Source organism: Colletes latitarsis, chromosome 10 (assembly GCF_051014445.1).
Source record: "Colletes latitarsis isolate SP2378_abdomen chromosome 10, iyColLati1, whole genome shotgun sequence".
Classification (NCBI taxonomy): domain Eukaryota; kingdom Metazoa; phylum Arthropoda; class Insecta; order Hymenoptera; family Colletidae; genus Colletes; species Colletes latitarsis.
This window is the reverse complement of record NC_135143.1, coordinates 9,922,852-9,945,253: the sequence shown is the minus strand read 5'-3', so window position 1 is coordinate 9,945,253 and position 22,402 is coordinate 9,922,852. Positions and strand designations below refer to the sequence as shown.

Sequence of the window (22,402 nt, the reverse complement as noted above, 5' to 3'; positions counted from 1 at the left end):
GTTATAGATTATAGGTCGCTGATTTGAATATCTTTTTTTGTAAAATCGTACAGCACCTTTGTTATCGATTGTATAGTAAGACAATATTATACTATTCTTAATTGAAATATATTGATTTTGCCATGTACGTTTTTTCTAATTTCGTGACACTTTTACACCAGACCAATCTCTACATTCTATCACATTTTGTTAATCATTAATCTGTAGAATACTTTTTCTTACTCGTAGCAACTCTATAATTGAGAAACAAAGATTAGCTTTGTTCTTTTAGTTACAGTTTTCTGCTCCGAGTATCTCTTTTAATATTCAATGTACGTAAGGACGTTAAAATTGACAGAAAACACGTCGCAGTACAAATATTTTCACGAGTACAGTTGTCCCTCAAAGTACGCGGTTTTTTCGCGATCTTTGAAGTCGCCGCGTTCTCTTTGCAGCTGCGGTCTTTCCGCCGCTGCAAATAATGATTTTTTACGACATAGATCCTTCGATGATACATGTATTAAAATTAAAACAAAATGTGGAAGGAAAAACATTGACACTGTACAGAAATATTTAAAAAAATATATGCAAAAAGAGATGTGAAAAATTAAAATTATTAGTATAATATACGTATATGCTTTCCTAAATAACGCTTTTTCTCCGCGACCCTTATGGTTTCCGGTTAACAGAGATTTAAAGTGTGGGCAGAGGAAGAAGCGATGATCTCAGAATTACGCGTAGTTTTAGTTACCGCAGTGGGCCAGATCAAAAATTTTAATGACATTTTAGCATTACTTTTGAACCATTAAAAATATCAATGTGCAGTTTGTACAGAAAAATATTACAAAATTCTCTCGTTTTAATAATGTATAGAATATTTTGTAATTACTTTTACTACGTCTAATTAATTTTATATTTATGTTTATCCAATTGGTCTCTAGAATGTTTTAAATGTAATTGTTTTACACAAATGTAGCAGAATAAACCAGAAGTGTATTCCTTATTTGATATATATTATTTTCTTAGACAATTTATATTGAAAAACATTTAGTTTTTGGATTATATAGAAATATATGTATATACTTCCAAAAATTGATTTTTTTAAGGTCTCACATGAGACTTCCCCCTTAAAAATCGATATGTGAAGGTTCATTTTTTTGTAAAACATCACTAAAATCTTCGATCCAGCCCACTGTGTGGCGTCCCGAACCCCTGCGTACTTCTAGGGACCACTGTAATATTTTTAAGTTTTTCTAACGTAGCATGGTAATATTGAAAATTTATAAACTACTGTACATATACAGGTGTGTGTGTTTTGACAAAATAACTATTTTTTAATGCTAAATCGTAAGAGTAACGATAAAATATACGCTATTTATTAGGGGTTGAAAACAAGTATAACAACAGTTACGTTTGAAATAGTTCTTCATAACTTTTAAATCTTTGCATAACAGTTATTCGGAATAAAGATGTTTCATAACTGTTTCAATCAGAGTCGATATGTAATGTTTGAATACAGTTATTTTCGAAACGTTTCAACCCCTGCCGTGTAAAAAACGTGTCAAAAAGAAATAACGTTAAGGAATAACGTTTTGTTTACAGGAACACTGCCAGGCTAATGCCGTTGCTGCCATCGCCACCGCTACAGTCGTACGAGAACGAAGCGATGCGCGAGGAAGAAATGCCTCGACGCTCTAAAGTAAATTGTGTAACATCGTGAAACCCGTCGTTACGTTGAGGAGAGAAAGAAATACAGTTAGTATTCCTTCGACATGAAGCTTGTTACTTGAGAACGGATGGAAACGAAACGCAGGATATAAGGAAAAAGATTAGCGGAAACTAGCGAAAAAAAAAGAACCGAATAGCATAAACTTCGAAGAGAAAAAATATATTGTCTCGGTTGTCCTTACGGGCGCGACGGTCGACCTGAATGTGCGTGTAAGTGCGCGAGCGTTGGTTTCTGGTGAGCACGCAAAAACTGTGTATTTCACGTTCTACCATCTTGAAAGTCATCCAATTTCTCTCTCCTGGCGGCGCTGGTTCAGTGCGCGGGAAACGTGCACAGTGCGTGCATCGTACACGCACTGTGCTAGGTTATGAGCAAAGGAACCTCGCTTCGGGAGGAACTGCGAAATAACGGTTCATCGACAACACAATAGGACAGCGATGAAAGCGAGTTCGCTGATAACTTTACATCATTGTGGGAGCGATAACGAGCGCCGTAGTGGTAGCGGTAGCAGCACCAGCAACAGAAGCAGCAGCAGTAGCAGGAGCAGTAGTAACAGCAATATATACGTCACTACCAGTTTAAACAGATATGACAATGGTTCTAACGTCAACGGGAAATCGCGAGTGGAATATAGTGTTGAAGTTGAGTGCGAGCCAAGCAGCAGTGATGAGATTTTGGGGCAGTTGCGTTTCTACGAGGTGTTCCCGCACTGATTGCGAGTGCTAGTAGAGAAAGAGAAAGCGGGAGACAGAGAGATAGAAGCCAAGACTCTCGTGGAGAGCAGGGCACCGAAAGATATGCGGATCTTTGTGCGAACAGCTGAACCGGAAGTTGTGAGAACAAGCGGAGTGCAACGCGCTCCGCCTAATCGGTGATAGGGTCAGTCGGTTAAAAGAAGATAAAAATTGGCGTCCGTAGCGACGGCCACGCGGCATCCTTTCGCGATCACCTTTTCACCCCTCCCCTTTCCCATTTGGTTTCATTTAACCTCGTTTCCCCGTCTTCTTCTCAAACCGAAACATCTCGTTTCTTTATTTTATATTCTATCGTCCGTGTTTGACCGTTGAACGTGTTTTCTTTATTTCGTTTAGACGTTCGTAAATCGTATACTGTGACGCGTAATTAAAACGTTGGTGGAAGGATAATGCGAACGAGAATCTGTCGTACAGAAGCCGCGTCATATTTCTACTTAATAACGAAGGTATACCTTTCCTTAAACGCGCACGCATATCGAGACAATTCTTTTCAGACGTTTATTCTCTACGAAGCCAGTCTATGATATTTGAACGGTGATTGTGAGGGTATTTCTTAAAAAAACAAACAATTTTTCTTTTTTTTTTTGCATCAAAATTTACAAGTATCGAGGTTCGTTTATTTTAAGCGTTCCAAAGACAAGTTTCGAAGCGCCGGTCACCAGTGGATCATCGTTACCGTCAACGTGTTAATATCTATGCGATGTTTACATTTGAGATTAAAATTTCCTGCGACCCTGACAATCAGTGTTTATTTTTTTTTGTATCGGTTAGAAGCTCTAACGACGTATTACTCGTGCCCCTTCATACTTGTTTATATTCGGTTCGCGAGGTGGTCAACACCGAATATTAATTTCATGTTTCTCCGACTCTGATCTGCAGAAATCGTCGCTGGAGCAACAACGGAAAGAAATTTGAAGTCAGTTAAGTTGTGCGGTCAGTGTCGCGGTACGGGTTGTGTAAACGAACGCATGAAAGTGTTCGTGTAAGGGGATCGACGACCATCAAGGAAGTAACGAAACATGAAGATATAAACAGTGTGAGCAGTGAAGTAAAAAGGAAATGATCAAGAAAAAAAAAGAGGTTTTAAAGTAACCCCGTGGGAAGCAAAGTTCGTCGACGTACAGTAATGTTGTGGATTAACGTGTTCCGCAAAAGTTTTTAAAGTCGATATAGAATTTATACATAGATCGGTTGGTATACTCACGTATGTGCACGCGTACGTATGTGTGCGTGATTACGCGCGCACATGTACGTGATTTTCACTCGAGACTGAAGCGGTGAATTATTCTCGCGCGGATCGACCACTCGTGGGGGAAATTCGAGATCCGGCTTACCTTCCAAAGCTGACGTCATTACCGGTAAGTTGTTTTTCCGTTATTAGTAGGCTTACATACACGAACACTGAAAATAGTTCAGTGTGCACTGACGAATATTAATTAATATAATGTTCGAGATTCATCACGTTACAAACGTGTAGCAGTCATGAAAATTAATATTTAAATTAACGTAGTCCTGAAATATTTGATGCTTATATACAGGGTGTTCGGCCACTCCTGGGAAAAATTTTAATGAGGGATTCTAGAGGCCAAACTAAGACGAAAATCAAGAATACCAATTTGTTGATCGAGGCTTCGTTAAAAAGTTATTAACGTTTAAAGTTCCGCCCGCACTGAATTTTTTTCTCGAAAATGCGCAAGATTTCGGGGTTATGTCTATTCACCAAAAATGATTGTAATTGACTCCCGCAACTGAAAATAATTTTTTCAAAACGATTTGAAATTTTTTTTTTTCGTCATAAAATTTAGGCACCCTGTCGATTTTTCTTAAAAATTCCTTTTTGATTTTTAGTAATTTTGTTTGACGCCCTACAGAAAAGTTGTCTAATACTTTTTTGTAGGTACCCATGAGCTCTACTTCAGAAAAAAGTTTCATTGAAATATATTCGCAATTGTAGGAGTTATGGCTGTTTGAAAATTGGACAATTTTTATGGGGTTTTTCTCATTTTGCGGGGTCAAGGACCAACTTTTCGAATATTTTTGCGATTTGTACATATTCTCCATCAAAATACGCGTAGTTTGCTTTTTTAAACATTAGAATCGTTCAATCCGTTCAGAAGTTATGACGTTTTAAAGATTCGCATGAAAATTCGGGCAGACATTTCTGACCAGAAAATATATTTTCGGTAAACAATTTTTTTCTCGAAAATGCGTAAGATTTCGGGGGTATGTATAATGACCAAAAATGATTGTAATTGACCCCTGTAACCAAATATAATTTTTTCAGTATGATTTTAAATTTTTTAATTTCGTCTAAAAATTTCAGTACCTACTCGAATTTTTTTCTCGAAAGTGGTTAGGATTTCGAAGGTATGTCTATTCGCCACAAATGATTGTAATTGACTCCCGCAACCGAAAATAATTTTTTCAAAACGATTTGAAATTTTTTAATTTAATTGTTAAGAACTATTTAACGAAGCCTCCATCAACAAATTGGTATTCTTGATTTTCGTCTTATTTTAGCCTCTAGAATCCTCCATTAAAATTTTTCCCTGAACACCCTGTATACGCGTCGTACAACTTGAAATTACGTTCTCGAATATACAAGGTGTTCGAGTGTTAGAGGCCAAAATAAGACGAAAATCAAGAATATCAATTTGTTGATTGAGGCTTCGTTAAAAAGTCATTAAACAACTAAATTAAAAAATTTCAAATTATTCACAGAAAAATTATTTTCGGGTGCGGGAGTCAATTACAATCATTTTTTATGGATAGACATACCCCCGAAATCCTACGCATTTTGGGGAAAAAAATTCGAGTAGGTGCTAAAATTTTTCGATGAAATTAAAATATTTCAAATCGTTCTGAAAAAAATATTTTCAGTTGCAGGGGTCAATTACAATCATTTCTGGCGAATACACATACTCCCGGAATTCTACGTACTTTCGAGAAAAAAATTCTTTACCGAAAATATACTGTGTGGCCGGAAATGTTTCTATAACTTTCTAACGAAGCCTCAATCAACCAACTAGTATCCTTGATTTTCTTCTTATGTTGGCCTTTAGAATCACCCATTAAAATTTTTCCCAGGAATGGCGGAACACCCTGTATGTGGCCTGTTATTGTGAAAGTGACCTGAGTCATACATTTTCCATTTCGAGATATTTAAACATTTACGTTTCACCGTACCAAAACATATTTTTCCATCGCGATGAGACAGATTGTAGCAACCTGGCAAAAATTTCAATTTTTTTAATTGCCAGACTTAAACTACTTTCATAATAACTGGTTCGTACACAATGAAATTATCAAATATGAAAACTAAAATTGAAACAGCTTAAATAACAATCACGAATAATCTGTGCGCATACGTATATTAAATAAAATTTCTCGAAATTTTTACTTCGATAAAAGTTTTAAAATTATCCCCACTGCTGATGCTTATCGACTGTGAGACTTTTTTTCGTGAAATTGAATTTCATTGGATAACGAAAATAAAATTATTATTGTATCTCCATTTGATTGGCAAAGTAGAAAAAATAGCTAATGACACTGTACGATGCAATAAATGTTCGTAGACTGATTTGTCTTTGTTTAAAAATATTTCTTCGGATAAATGAGACGCGGGGTATATGAAAGATAGGGCAATAGGGAAATAGAATTATCTGTGTAAGGGGTGAGACAGAGGTAAATGATGAGATTGCTAAGGAAATGGGTGTTTTGAAATTATTGTAGAAAGAGAATACTATATCACTATTAATATGAACATGGTAATGCATACTTGGCAAACAACAGATATTTCCAAAGCTAACTGTAGTTATCGTTATCTTTTCTATTGTGGGTTTTAAAGTCGTTTCTGATCTTGTTTGGCCTTCACCTTTATCGTATCATATACAACCGAAGTCATCTTTTTCTATCTAACGCACTGTTGTTTAAAGAGTGCAGAAGAAACGAAACTGCTACATGTTCATTTGAACGTATGTAACTTTACACAGACCATATCGAATGATCTTGACTTGACTTTAAACAATGACAATGCTCTAATGATGTAAGGAACGTTTCGAAAAGATATTGCAAAACAAAATTTTTAATCGACGCAATTATATTTCGACTGTAACAATTTTATAGAAACGAGGATATTTAAATTCCCCGTTACTTTCTTGTAGCATTAACCAAGTTGTGTTATTTTTCATTGCTCTTCATTTTCAGCACAATAATTAAATTATTTCTCATAATCCATCGTGTTCGTCGTTTCTTAATTCTCGTTACAATCTTCTCGTCTTCCAATCATTTCACGAGACCAATAAAATGGAAATTCTGTACCTAGTAAAATATTTTTTATAGATAATCGAACTTGGATGTGTATTGCAATCAATTATACATAATTAGAAGTTGCAGCACGCTTATGTGCAGGTTACATTTATAACACTAATTCAAGAAATTAGTAAAAACTAACGACGACGTTAATGTCTGATATCATAACAGTTTCACACGTAACATGTGTTTTACGAGTGCTCATGGTCAAATGAACGCACAATAGCTTCGTGAGTAGAATGTAGAAAATGGAATTACATACAGTGAATCCCCCGTAGATCGAATCAATATGAAGATGTAACGATTTCGATCAGAGAATGTTAACATTTTTCAGACGTTGTTCTTTCTATATTTTAAATACAATAATATAAATATTAATAACACAGATGAAATAATAATCTGCGTAAAGAAACGACTTCCTTAACAAATTACGGATTCCATATCTATTTGACAATTAATTCAAATAAAAATTTTCACATATCTATTCGCTAATCATAGTCGAGGACTACTTCGAAGATTTTTAATAGATATTTTAAATTCTGATAATCGTAACTTTTCCAATAGCAGTATATATTGTTAATAATTTTATAACACTTTGGCCACTTCTCGACTTTTGCATTATCTCGTGTTTCCTTTCTATTGTTAGCATTATACTTTTCTGCACTGATGTCATCATTACGTATGAACGTGTACTCTGCAAGTTTCATACTAACCAGTTACGATTCGAATTAATTTTGTGCATTATACGAGAATAAATTTCAAAATAAATTTATTTGAAATTCAATAAGTTTAATGTTTTATATTAGTATTATATTAATATTATATAACAAATATTTTATAAACAAAATTAGATGAAAAAAAAACTGTACTGGACGATTTTTAGTGTGAGCCACTGTACCTCGAACTCTTCCGGGATTCCGAAGCTATTTTTGTCCTTCGTAGTTTTCTGCGTGTACATTGAATTGCATTTACAGCATGCTCAGGTTGCATTAAACTTAGAATTTCGAAGCAAAACTAAATACTTAATAATTTAGATAAAGAATTTAATGGACAGAAGAGAGGGATATTATTCTCATTTCAAATGGTTCCGAACACATAAAAATATATAAAAGTTTGTGACGTTAGGTACAGTAATGATTCTTAAAATGAACATCGTTCCGGGGTTGACATTGTTCATCTTACGTACAACGGAGGCGAAATTCGACACCAGCAGATATTTATACTCAACGATATCGTTGAGCCTCGGAGTCGCTTTTATCTTTTGCCGACGGCCGTAGTCGACAACCGAAGAAAAGGATAGCCAGCGTGAACGAATGAGACAATAAGTCTGGGGTTCATTCTAAGAATTATTACTGTATACTGTATTACTTTGACTAGAAGCTTCAAATTTATTAACTATAGCTAGATTATTAATTAATTCATTATCGATAACGTGTAAATTACTACAGTACTCTCTAGTATTACTAATATAGTGGGTTATAGCCAATATCAGTAGAGCGGTATAATTTAAAGCAGGCTCTAAGATACCTGCGTTCGAACCAGCGCCATATTGGCCTGTGGGCCGTCAATTGCCTGTTTTACAGTATTCCTAATTGAAGTAGCGTTATTTAACTATTCAATTATAATTTAACTATGTAACTATATAATTTTACAAGTATCAGGGTTCTAAACAATATTGCAACACGTAAGTTTAAAGTTCCAAAATGGCAATACGTTGTTTCAAACAACGTTGCGATGGAAATATTTTCAAGATAAGATTAATAGACATCCAGTTCGGCCGTGAAGAAGAACCCGAGATGTAGTGAAGTCTTGTGGCGCAGGAACGATGCTGTTCCGACTCGACGTTGGGAGTCTGGAACGCCCAACGTCGGAATTGCTAAATGCCACAGTGCCTTCAAGAGCTCTACACGCTGCCGCAATACCAAGTTGGATGTTTCACACACCCACCACCGAGTCGGAATGGCGCTGGTCTCGCATTGTAATGCTTCGAAATATCTTAGGTACTGCGGACACGACTAGATCAGGGTTGCCAATTTGCTTTTTTCGACATCAAATTTTAGAAATCTGGCTTTCTTTATCTGTACCAGCATTAGAAACTTCATTTTACTTTTTGATTTTCTTTTGACCTTTTTCTACTACATGTGATTATATCAGAGATAATTAATTTAATTTTACTAGAATTTTATCAGAATTAGATGTTCTAGTGAAATCTAGTAACATTAAATTATTGAATCTCTGTTAATAACAATGAAGAAAACTTAGATCTCGATCATTTCTTATAATGTGGTTTGACAAACTGTATTTAAATTATCTGCATAAGTTAACCTGGAACGTGCATCTAGTGCTTGAAAATTTATTCTCAGTAACCTTACGACAAATATTAATGAAAGTATATTACTCTTAAAATTGGACTCTGAACCAAATGTGTATGTAAATAATGGCTTTTTGCTTTTTTAAATTTTGTTTTTCTTAACCTATCAGTGTTCGGCGCCCTAGTTGATTGACTTTCGCTTATGGCCGCCAGAGTATTGCACTAGTGCTACGTCAATATGGTATATTTATAGATATTGCTTTAGCTATGGAATCATGCGATATATTGTTATAAAATTTCACACGAATACTCATAATTAATGAGACAGTCTTTATTTTCTTCATTAAGGTAAAAACAAAATATTTGTCTCGCTGTATTATCGAATTTCCTGCAAATGTGTAATTTGTCGTCACTATCGCCATTGCATCGAACTATTTTTACTTGTCTTGGTACTGTAAACTTTATAGTTTAATTCTTTGACTGGAAAATATGCGTGTGTATGACCAGTAAAATATTATTTTAAATACTCTTAATGTTAGTTGCAACGTCTCTCTTATGATCCGCTATGTTGCATTAGTGCCAAATTATTTGTAATCTTTTTTGGCAGATGTCATTAATTGCCATCTAAACAGGGATCAATTGTATGTGACATTTATTATTTTAAGAAATTAAGTGTCTTCATTTCAAAAAATAATCTTTCTATTCATGTACATTACAGTGTATAACAGATCTGAAGAGGTTAATAACTTCTACTATTCTACGATCGATTTTTTCTTAAGCGATCATCGGTGCACTTGCAAAGTACACTTGCATTTTTTTAATTGGACCATGTCCAATAGTAATAATAATTGAATAAAAAAAATAAGTTCACAATTTTTAGGGTGGATAGTACTCTCCAAACGAGACGTAAAAATGATAAACATGGGTCGAAGAATGAACATTTACAAAGTTCTAAATAATATTTTGTTTCCGTTTAAGCGAATGATTTGTTCGCTTCAGGAGTTATTATGCTGCATGTAAACATCGGATTATCTGTCTTTACTCTTTATGCACTCATAACACAGGATTATCATATTATGAGACATTGCCAGAGAAATGTTAGTTATGCATCCTCATCATCAGTGAGTGGTTAAAGAGTTATTAAAATATTTTTCAAGTTAATTAAAATAATTTTTCTTTTTAAAATCGTATCTTTCAAGCTGTGTACATTCTTATAGAGGTTTATAAGAATTGTACTAACGCTAGATATCTTTTCATTTAATCGCATGAGAATGCATAAAAGTCAAGTTAAAACTATGATTTAATAGTTTTGTAATCAGTTTTTTTTTTTTTTAATAATTTTTATTGTTTCATATTATGGATATCCTGTATAAATATTTCAATTTTCTTTAACAGATGTTTTATCTTGGGAGAGTCCCTTATCGCTTTAGGAGACGAGCCGTGAAACGCAGATAATCTCAGTTTGACTATCCCAATATTCTATTACAACCCATAGTCGTAAATGTAATTTTTTATATTACATAATTAGCTTTTTATACTTGGAAAGTGTATTAAAATAATGGTGTGAACATGCATGCTCTAAATCTGATATCAATTTTCGTGGAAACTTTGGTCACGCCACACCATCACGAGAGCAATGACCTCATACAGACGGGCGCATTTCCGGTACATATGAAAGAGTCAAAGTATTAAGAAAAAAGAAATCTACGTACGTAACAAATTATACATATTAAACTGGTTTTCTTTTGTTCATTACTTCTGTTTGTTTTGAAAAGTTGCACTTTCACTGTATTGTTGTTACATCATAATAATAAGTAGTATTATTTGGTAACCTGTTGGTGCATGCAGTCTTTTTGCACAATCCGTGTGGTGACTAATTAATTGCTAACAATAACGAGTTAATAGTGTATAATGCATCAATTATTAACAGTCCGAAATTGTTATATATACAGGGTGTTCGGCCACCCCTGGGAAAATTTTTAATGGGGGATTTTAGAGGCCAAAATAAGACGAAAATCAAGAATACTAATTTATTAATGGAGGCTTTGTTACAAAGTTATCAACGTTTAAAGTTTCGCCCGTACTGAATTGTTTTCTCGAAAATGCGTACGATTTCGAGGGTATGTATAATAATCAAAAATGATTGTAATTGACCCCTGTAACTAAATATAATTTTTTTAGTATGATTTGACAATTTTTAATTTCGTCTAAAAATTTCAGTAACTACTCGAATTTTTTTCTCAAAAGTGGATAGGATATCGAGATTATGTCTATTGACCAAAAATGATTGTAATTGATCCCCACAGCTAACAATATTTTTTTCAGAACGATTCGAAATATTTTAATTTCGTCGAAAAATTTCACACCTTCTCGAATTTTTTTCTCGAAAGTGGGTAAGATTTCGGGGGTATGTCTATTCACCAAAAATGATTGTAATTGACCCCCGCAACCGAAAATAATTTTTTCAGAATTAATTAAAAAATTTTTTTTTTCGCCAGAAAATTAGGCACCCCCTGTCGATTTTTCTTAAAAATTCGTTTTTCATTTTTAATAATTTTGTTTGACGTCCTACAGGAAAGTTGTCTAATACTTTTTTGTAGGTACCCATGAACACTACTTCAGAAAAAAGTTTCATTGAAATATATTCGCTATTGTAGGAGTTATAGTTGTTTGAAAATTGGGTCATTTTTATGGGGTTTTTCTCATTTTGCGGGGTCGAGCACCAACTTTTCTAATATTTTTACGATTTGTACATATTCTACACTAAAATACGCGTAGTTTGCTTTTTTAAACATTAAAATCGTCCAATCCGTTCAGGAGTTATGACGTTTTAAAGATTCGCATGAAAATTCGGGCAGACATTTCTGGCCAGAAATGATATTTTCGGTAAGGAATTTTTTTCTCGAAAGTGGTTAGGATTTCGGGGGTATGTATAATGATCAAAAATGATTGTAATTGACCCCTGTAACTAAATATAATTTTTTTAGTATGATTTGACAATTTTTAATTTCGTCTAAAAATTTCAGTACCTACTCGAATTTTTTTCTCGAAAGTGGATAGAATTTCAGAGGTATGTGTATTCACCAAAAATGATTGTAATTCAGCCCCGCAACCGAAAATAATTTTTCTATAACGATTTGAAATTTTTGAATTTAATTGTTAATAACTATTTAACGAAGCCTCAGTCAAGAAATTGTTATTTTTGATTTTCGTCTTATTTTGGCCTCTAGAATCCCCCATTAAAATTTTTCCCAGGAGTGACCGAACACCCTCTATAATTAAATAATCGAGGTATTGGAAATACCCTACGCTACATTGGAAATAATTTTGTTTGGAATACTTCCACGAAGCTTGAAGAATATCGTATGGTCGTGACTGCTGGATCAACAAACATAATTTCGAAGAAAACGTAAAGAAAGTTTCAAGATAACATGTTTCTTTGATAAAATAAGATTTCAAAATTTTTACCTTCAGTCAGCTATTTTAGGTTCACGCGGTAATCTTTCTGAATCTCAGAAATAGTCGATCGCGTTTTTTTTCTTTTTAATTGTTTTAAAGTTCTCAGAGGTACTTGATCTTTGTTCGTTCATTCTTTTACACAAATTGTAACTGTTGGGTCCAATATTCACAAGGAGAGTGCAAGGCCTTTGGGTCACCGATTTAATTTAAACAACGAACGTGGATTTTCGATTGAATATTTGTATTCGATAAAAAGTTAAATGGTTTTTTTACAAATAAAAAAACATTCTATTATTAAAATCGAAGATGAAGAATTAAATAAATTTATTTTTAGAAATGGTACGAAGATTTAATTACGTCCAATTATCCAAACATATAATGATTAATAAAATAAAACAAATATTAACTTCGTTTGAATAAAAACATAAGTAACTTCGGTTATTTGATCATACAAATTGTAAGCAAAGAATTCCTCTTATCAAATGGCGAAATTATAAGTTCCAACACGTGCTGTATGACACGTTCCAGTCGACTAATCCAGAACAATGGAAACGGAAATAAGGACAGCTCAGGACGACACAGTGACACCTATAACGTAATTAATACGTAGTTTTACAGTAGGACAACAATGATTCGAAGCTTGAAATTTTGAAAAACTTTTAATAATAATTATTTTAAGCGTTAAATATCACCGAAGGTTTAACACGTTAACTGTTATTGATGATCGATGCTTTAAATTAGAAAGGTGTCTAGTCTCGAACGAAACTAGTACAAAACAATATAATTCGTTATCTAAACCTTAAAATCGACTGTCATGTCCGGGAGGAAATGAGTAAAAAAGACAGAAATAATAAGTGACTAGTGCAAACTGGCTCAATGTTTTGTTGGAATTGGGAAAAAGCGGACGTAACGATTTTACGATCCAATCGAACTGCATCATGTGAGAAAAAAGTTTCAGCAGTGACGTCGATACTAAATAGTTGACGAATAAAGCCCAGGAATTTTATATATTTTATTTTTTATTCATAAATTGTATTACTACATTATGTTTACTAGAAATCAAAAAGAAATTTAAAAAAAAAATCGACACGCGGTACGTGCAGAAAGGCAAAATTAAAAACATTCACATCATTCTGAAAAAATTATTTTTAGTTCCGAGGGATAATTACAACCATTTTTAGTGAATAGACATACCCCCGAAATCCTACGCACTTTCGAGAAAAAAATTCGAGTAGGTGGACAAATATTTCGACAAAATTAAAGAATTTCAAATCGTTCTGGAAAAATTATTTTTGGTTGCGGGAGACAATTACAACCATTTTTGGTGAATAGACATATCCTCGAAATCCTACGTACTTTTGAGAAAAAAATTCTTTACCGAAAACATAATGTGTGGCCAGAAATGTTTCTGTAATTTCGTTTTCTGTCTCGCTTCCTTTTGTGTTCATATAACCTGTTGGTAATTTTACGATTGATACAAAAGTGGTAATGGGGTTCTGAGCTCCAAAAAAATGAGCTGAAAAAATACATTATTCAGAATTATTTAGACAGTAGCTCGAAGAAGTTAGTTTCGAGGCACACTACATTATATTTTCAATTGTATTTACTGTAATAAAATTCGCTATTGAAATTTGGTGATTAGTTTAATTATATTACGTCCGTCGTAAAATGCGTCAGAAATTGAGTCACCTTTGTGTTAAAACCTTAAGCAAATGTCTTTCGTTCGCCGAACACATCGATTTTTACCTGAGTGCGGTTATTTTTCAATTCTCGTAACTACGCTAATTTTGCGAATTGTAATATAATACTTTAGGAATATATTTTTAAGACCTGAAACTTTAACCCCTGACTGATATCGTGAGATATTTCAACACCTGAAAAGTAAACTATTGAAAACTAAAAAGTAGTAACTTTTATTTAAATGAACAGAACTGTTCAAAATAAAAGAAAGGGAAAGAATTTCTTTTTTTATTAAACACAATAAAAATATGTCTTAGAATAATGCATGAAAATGAAACTACAATACATTTTTGATAGTAACACAGGAAATAAACAAATCACATATATGTTAACTATATTATTCATATTTAAATATAAGTTATTCAGATTTATTTATCCGTCATATTTTGGAAACGCTAGTGCAAATAGTAAAACTAGAATTATCTGTGTCTTATAAAACTGTTGAAGATTTGTAACCCTTCCGTATTTGTTGGTCCTTACAAAAAGTATCAACTTGTTTAGCGTGCCAGACACGGGCAAGTTGAATTGTTTGTTCTATCCAATGGTCGAAACAAATATATCTGTGTGTATACCACAGATAAAACAACAATTGGTTCTCCATCTTACGACAGACTTATTGTTTTAGTTTTAATTTATATCGTGTAAAAAAATTGTACGACTAAAAACTCATTTACAATTTCGATTACAACATGTAGATATGCTAATATCAAAATACATATCACGCTACTCATTCACCAGCCACGAGTAAAAAAAAAAGATCGTCCGCTACACCAACACCATTACGTTCGATAGATAAACGTTTTATAGATATACTATCGATATTGATAAAAATAGATCTACAGAAATAGTGTATTGTATGCTAATCTCGACTTATTCACTGAAAAAGAATGAAAGATAATACAATATAGTTTTTGTCAAGAGTGTATTATTAAGAAACAATTATTAATATATACATGTCCGTCTGGACTAATTATAATAAGTCTAAAACTAATTTTAATCACTAAAAAGTAATTATTTTTGTATGAATACTTTCGTTGCTGAAAAAAATTAATCCTAGAGTTTAATAACTGGAAGTAGAAATTTTAGATTGAAATACACATCGTTCGAGGATGTATTTATAAACGAGGAAAATATATCAATTGACAAAAAATGTTACATCGAACACCTCAAAAGTCCCGAATTCTCCATCCCCGAGCTGAACATTTCTAGTCCTTGTAAAAGCTTCAAGTATTCAAAAGGCTTCAGAATCCCGAGTTCCAACTCGGGATTGCCTCAAGCTCTGAAACTAATATTCCTATGCAGGAAGAAACTTTCATTCGAATGAAAATAAAATGTTTAACAGATTTATTCGGAATTACCTTATTCGTCGGATAAAAGATCTATTTTCGGATAACGTTTGTTATTAATTTTTAAAGCGCAGAGTACGTATGGAAATTTTATAACCGTATTTCAGGCTCTCCCTGTATAATGAATACACGTGTAAGGCACATTGCCCTGGACTTCGGCCGGTAATATCATAAACTCTCATTCTCAGAGGACAGTCACGGTTACTCTTATCCTCGAACACTAAGCATCGCACACTCTAACCAAAATCGAAGATGGATTTTCCTTGGATCCACTCGATGTATTCGTTCAACATAAAATATCGTTTTATTTCATATTACGACTGAACAAATAAGTGATTCACACTTTCACTGCCACGTCATCTATATATGGGTAACAGGATCTACCATTATGATACTAGAAAAATTAATTCTCAAGTTAAAACGTTGAAACAAATTTTAGGTTATGTAGCTTACAATGGTCTAAAATCAAAATTTTACTTTTGCAGAATATTATACGGTTTTTATCTGACAGTGAACGTGTTAAAAGTTAATTATCTTTTGTTGGTTATTCGAAATATTTCTTGTAGATGAGAATTTTGCCCCCTCCACTTGGCCTATATACAGGGTGTTCGAACACCCTTGGGAAAAATTTTAATAGCGGATTCCAGAAGCCAAAATAAGACAAAAATCAAGAATACCAATTTGTTGATGGAGGCTTTGTTAAAAAGTTATTAACGTTTAAAGTTCCGTTTGTAATGAATTTTTTTCTCGAAAATGCGCAAAATTTCGAGGGTATGTCTATTCACCAAAAATGATTATAAGTGACCCCCGCAACCGAAAATAATTTTTCCAAAACGATTTGGAATTTTTTTTTTCCGTCAAAAAATTTCACACATTTTCGATTTTTTTTCTAGAAAGTGGGTAGGATTTCGGGGGTATGTCTATTCACCAAAAATGATTGTAATTGACCCCAGCAACTGAAAATAATTTTTCCAGAACGATTTGAAATTTTTTAATTTTATCGAAAAATTTCACACCTTTTCGAATTTTTTTCTAGAAAGTGGATAGGATTTCAGGGGTATGTGTATTCACCAAAAATAATTGCAATTGACCCCCGTAACCGAAAATAATTTTTTGAGAACGATTTGAAATTTTTTTTTTTCGTCGAAAAATTTAGGCAGCCCCTTGTCGATTTTTCTTAAAAATTCCTTTTTCATTTTTAGTAATTTTGTTTGACGCCCTACAGAAAAGTTGTCTAATACTTTTCTGTAGGTACCCATGGGCTTTGCTTCAGAAAAAAATTTCAATGAGATACCTTTAGTATTGTAGGAGTTATGGCTGTTTAAAAATTGGACCACTTTTATGGGGTTTTTCACATTTTACGGTATCAACGAGCAACTTTTCCAATATTTTTAGAATGTCTACATATTCTCTACTAAAATACGCGTTGATTGCTTTTTTAAACATTAAAATCCTTCAATCCGTTCAGAAGTTACGACGTTTTAAAGATATGCATGAAATTTCAAGGAAGCATTTCTGGCCTCACATTAGATTTTCGGTAAACAATTTTTTTCACGAAAGTGCGTAGGATTTCGAGGGTATGTGTAATGACCAAAAATGCTTGTAATTGACCCCTGCAACTAAATATAATTTTTTTAGTACGATTTGAAATTTTTTAATTTCGTCTAAAAATTTCAATACCTATTCGAATTTTTTTCTCGAAAGTGCGTAGGATTTCGGGGGTATGTGTAATGACCAAAAATGATTGTAATTGTCCGCTGTAACTAAATATAACTTTTTTAGTGTGATTTGAAATTTTTTAATTTCGTCTAAAAATTTCAGTACCTACTCGAATTTTTTTCTAGAAAATGGGTAGGATTTCGGTGGTATGTCTATTCACCAAAAATGATGGTAATTGACCCCAGCAACCGAAAATAATTTTTCCAGAAAGATTTGAAATTTTTGAATTTAATTGTTAATAACTTTTTAACGAAGCCTCCATCAACAAATATTCTTGATTTTCGTCTTATTTTGGCCTCTAGAATCACCCATTAAAATTTTTCCCAGAGGTGACCGAACACCCTGTATAACCAATCCTTCCTTAGCATGGAATGCAAAAAACTTGAACAGTTACGTTTGAATCACCAGTATCTCTGTTTTCCACATCGAACAGATATACATTGCACCTTACACTTTGAATTCTTATTTTATTCCACGGCTTTATTACGTAAATACGAGGGTACAAAGGAATGCTGTAAAATCGAATAAAAGAAGAAGCGTATAAGTGCGTAAGAGGCGAGGTGCAGTTACAATGCCGTTATTAAAACTTAACCTTAATGAATTCGTAATAGTCGGCGATAAACTAACCTATAAACAGTTCCAAGTCTCGCCGTTGCGAGCGTAACGTAGATTCAACGCAGCTTTATTATATTAATTTGTAATAGAGATAACGTATTCGTGCCACTCTCACGGCACGCTACAGTGCTCGGCGAATTTACGACCCGTCGTTCTATAATGACACGTTCAACAACGGGTTTTATAAAACGCGAGGACGGTACGTAGAACCCCGTGAAAGTATTGTGTGTACCTAACGTCGATTAATGCTGTACGTTTCCTGTTCGTCTCGTCTGCTTTGCGTTCGAAATCTCTGCGATAAAAGAGCTAAATCGTATTAGGTCGCCTCCTAAGAATAAAATTCATAACCTAGTAGGAGGAAAATGAAATTTATCGGTCCAGGGAATGTCTAATATTTTTAAAATACCAACATTAACAGTTATAGAGATTTAAGAAGAAACGAGAGTTTTAAACCTACTTGATCGTACGACAGCGTGCACATCTTTGGTTGTATGTAATAAAAGAAAACTTTTCCTAATGGCGGTCTTTGTATTTTTTCTGAATTTTCAATTCAAAGATTTCTAGTTCCCTCTAATTTCTTTATCAATTCCTGGACGTAAATTTTTAAGATAAACTTCGTACCACCATAGGCATTCTAAAATTCTTCGTGACATACACTTTTTAATCGCTTCACACAACCAAGATATTTCGTGACGCAGTACCGTGCGATGCGTCGAAATATCTTGCGACGCAATGTCATTCGTGCAAGGTCACGAACGAAATATTGCGTACGCCTTTTCACTATAGGATGAGAGTTGCGAAATTTTGTTAGTTACTTTCTCAAAGTTGTCGAAAAAATTCACTAGCGTTATAATAGCGACGCTGGAAATGTCCACCAGTAATTTATTTTATGAAATAGGTGCGCTGTCGGATCGCCATTTTATTGATCGTCACCTTCGATATAACAAAAAGAAAATTATGAGCTAGGCTTGGTAAAATGATGTACAAAAAATGTTCACTGCCTCTTGGACTATAATTACGGGGCGCTCGGTAACCAAGTTTAGAACGGTGCCGCAGGCGCATCCGCGTGACAATCACTAATGCAAACTAAACATTTTAATATTCCTCATTATATCTTCACGAGAATACTATCAGTGGGTTGGTGCGATTTTCTCGATAAATATGAATCCAAACACGACCCTATTCGGATTATTTTTAATCATACGTTAACAGTTTTTCAAAATTGATTAATTAACGTATAATTAAAAATATCCTGAATACGGTTGTATTTAGTTTCATTTTAATCAAGAAAACTTCACCAAATAATTCATAATTTACGTTTCCAGTCCCCAAAAAAATAATTTTTCTGCATAAAACAATATGTCGAGGCGTATGATCCACACCATTCGTATTTGCTGTATAATCTAAAACCATTTCAGGCTTATTGACTGATATAACATTTCCATCGCGCAATGTTCTGAGGGTAGATTGCATTTCTATATTGTTGTAGTTGCTGAGCATTGTGACGATTCTCTTATCTTTCCACGTAAAAAGCATAATATTATTCTTTCTGTATGCAACTGTTTTCTTTTTTTTTGTATTAAAAACTTTGGTTTTCGTATTCGTATTGGTATTCCTTTATGGTTAACTTTTATTGTATCAGTAAGGTGACAAGTCATCTTTAGCAATTCTTCCATGCGAAATTTAAATAATATTTTCTATTTTTATTGTGGAAATTAATTGTGAATTTACAGTTATATAATTGAACGTTGTATTTCTCGTTAGAAATCCGATATTATTTGCTTTTCCGAATAGGTAATTCCTATCGGTTTCCTTTACTGCGAGAGTCATTCCAGTACCGTTACTTTGATGATGTCCACTGTTGACGACCTTGGAAAGTTTTCTGTTCCTTTTAAGGACGGCATACCAACGATCATACACATAAACTACATCTCATTTAATAATAATACAATTTTTTGTATCAATCTCATTTTTTACATTTTAAAACTGCAGTTTAATATGAATATGTTTTAACTGTAGATACTAATAAATTACTGTTCGACTTATTCTCAGAATGCTATAATGATCGAAAGATTGATGGCGTCTCGGTCCAGAGTCCTAATACTTATGTATAGCAATGTATGATAACGAGCCTGTTATTTAATGATTTGACAAACGACTACTAGAAGTCGGTACAATCGTTCGTGATATTCCTTGAACTTCCTGCACAATTGAGATAGTATTAAAAGCCCGAGAAACGTAATGCAATATACAGGGTGTTCGGCCACCTGTGGGAAAAATTTTAATGGGAGATTCTTGAGGCCAAAATAAAACGAAAATCAAGAATATCAATTTGTTGATGGAGGCTTGGTTAAAAAGTTATTAAAAAATTAAATTAAAAAATTTCAAATCATTCTGAAAAAATTATTTTTGGTTGCGAGACTCAATTACAATCATTTTTGGTGAATACACATATCCCGGAAATCCTATCCACTTTTAAAAAAAAAATTCGTGTAGGTACTGAAATTTTTAGACGAAATTAAAACATTTCAAATCGTTCTGAAAAAAATTATATTTAGTTACAGGGGGCAATTACAATCATTTTTGGTCCTTATACACCCCCCCGAAATCCTAACCATTTTCGAGAAAAAAATTCCTCACCGAAAATATAATTTCTGGCCAAAAATGTTACCCCGAAATTTCGTGCGAATCTTTAAAACGTCATAACTCCTGAACGGATTGCACGATTTTAATGTTTAAAAAAGCAAACTACGCGTATTTTAGTGTAGAATATGTAGAAATTCTAAAAATATTGGAAAAGTTGCTCCTTGACCCTGCAAAATGAGAAAAACCACATAAAAATGGTTCAATTTTCAAGCAGCCATAACTTCTGCAATACTGAATATATTTCAATGAAACTTTTTTTTGAAATAGGTCCCATGGGTACCTACAAAAAAGTATTAGACAACTTTTCTGTAGGACGTCAAACAAAATTATTAAAAATGAAAAACGAATTTTTAAGAAAAATCGACCAGGGGGTAGTCCCCTTTTTTGTTGAAAAAAAAAAAGATTTCAAATCGTTTCGGAAAAATTATTTTCGGTTGCAGCGGTCAAGTACAATCATTTTTTATGAATAGACATACCCTCGAAATCTTACCCACTTTCGAGAAAAAAATTCAGTAACGACGGAACTTTAAACATTAATAACTTTTTAACGAAGCCTCCATCAACAAATTGGTATTCTTGATTTTCGTCTTATTTCGGCCTCTAGAATCTCCCATTAAAATTTTTCCCAGGGGTGGCTGAACACCCTGTATATTTAATTTTTAAAAAAAGCTAAACGCAAAGGTTACACAAAATTTAAAATAATATAGAACAAATTACCATTAAAATATTTATCTACAGTATGTCACAGTGTTTGCAAGACGTCGTTGCAACACAATATTAAAATTCGGTTTTTTTATAAATATGTTATTATTATTTAGTATTTTGAATACTGCTATGGTGTTCATGAAAAAGATGTTTCGAATAAATGCTTTGTATTATTATTTTCGTCCTGTTTTGACTTTTAGAATCTTCCATTAAAATTTTTCCTAGGGGTGGCCGAACTCTCTGTATATGGTTATTACCAAAGAATTTCCAATTTCGATCGAGGAAACACATCGATGATATTTTCTATTTGTATGCCACGCGAAGGATTCAGAGATGTAAATGCATCCAATGCATTACAAATAGGAATATCTAATAAGTTCTACTGGAATTGCTATCGGCCACCCGTTCAGATTACATTTGCATCGATAGGCGCCAATCAATTCGTCCAGAACATCTACACTTCCTCTTGCATTATAGTATTTGATAATCTCGTATGATACGTGATCAATAGAATCACGAAGCGTCCATTTTGCGGTCATATGTGAATTGTCTTCTGTTTCGTACCAAGTAAAATTAAATAGACAAATGTCGCAAAATTCAACGTTCTATATTTTTCAAACAAATTCGAAGCTAATAAAATAAATGGCTTAAACTTATCCTGGTTGTAGTCGAGTCACATTATATTTCAGTTTTAACGATACCTCTGGCATCGACCGCAAAAAGCAACCGATTTGACGTGGAATGACCTGTGGAGAATTTCTCTTTCAGGAGTTGGCTGAGCTTAGTGTGTGCTAGAGCCGACTATAGTGCCGGCGGATGATAGCGACAGAGAATTAGAGCGAACGAAAGATCAAACTTCTCGCCGTCGGATGATGAGTCATAACTCAGAAGGGCAGGATTCGAATGGGATAAGCCCCTTTTGGATGAAATGGGATTTAAAATGTGGGGCACAATATATCGAAACGGATCTTGGAATATTAGCCATTCGTGATTAGTTGTTTTTATAAAAAATAGCGTAAAACGTTGAAATATAGAAGATTTCGAAATTAACTTTGTTTTTGTTTTAAGATCATCTTCAGATTTTTAA

At 33.5% G+C, this 22,402-nt stretch overlaps 1 protein-coding gene across 6 annotated transcripts in view; it reads left to right on the top strand.

Annotated features, from left to right (window-relative positions):
* Positions 1 to 22,402, top strand: part of Smr (nuclear receptor corepressor smrter) — an 83,451-nt gene that overhangs the window by 6,925 nt on the left and 54,124 nt on the right. For 4 of the 6 annotated variants that reach the window (XM_076775404.1, XM_076775403.1, XM_076775399.1 and 1 more), the window contains exons 2-3: positions 1,582 to 2,909; positions 3,343 to 3,821. The gene's annotated coding sequence lies outside the window, so the exon portion shown is untranslated. The remainder of the gene's footprint in view (positions 1 to 1,581; positions 2,910 to 3,342; positions 3,822 to 22,402) is intronic. The other 2 variants (XM_076775401.1, XM_076775402.1) reach the window with 2 other exon arrangements.